The sequence below is a fragment of the Prinia subflava genome, chromosome Z (assembly GCF_021018805.1).
Source record: "Prinia subflava isolate CZ2003 ecotype Zambia chromosome Z, Cam_Psub_1.2, whole genome shotgun sequence".
Lineage (NCBI taxonomy): Eukaryota > Metazoa > Chordata > Aves > Passeriformes > Cisticolidae > Prinia > Prinia subflava.
Genome location: NC_086283.1, coordinates 23,134,726 through 23,135,210, shown reverse-complemented (window position 1 = coordinate 23,135,210; position 485 = coordinate 23,134,726).

The window sequence follows — 485 nt, the reverse complement described above, 5'->3', positions numbered from 1 at the left end:
AATCAATGCATTCAGTCACAGACTGTTCTGGGATGTGAGAAGAGCAGGACTGGATATGTGATTGATCAAACAGCTGTTGCTGAAATTAGCATTTATGGTGCTAAAAATCAAAGACAGCCTGTCTTGGGAATCAATTTGTTTGTTAATTTGCTCTTATTTTGGGGAAAGTATATCTGTTGCTCACCAGGTGCTTTATAAACCTAACGTCGTTTGGTGTTTTTGAGAGACAGGCTTCATTCTGCATTCTTTAACTGTGGGAAGGATGGATGAGATGAAACAGTCACCTATCCCTAAAGGAACAGTAAAGTAAAGGAGTTCAGGCTGTTGGGAAAAGGTGTGGGCAAAGAACTTGCTGTGTCAGAGACAGTTCAATGCATGCTGTGCATGTCTGGTAGGCACAGGAGAGAGAAATACTCTCTTATTCAATGTCATCAGGTATAACAAAGAAATTACGTCTTACTTTGTGTATGTTGATACGGGAAGCT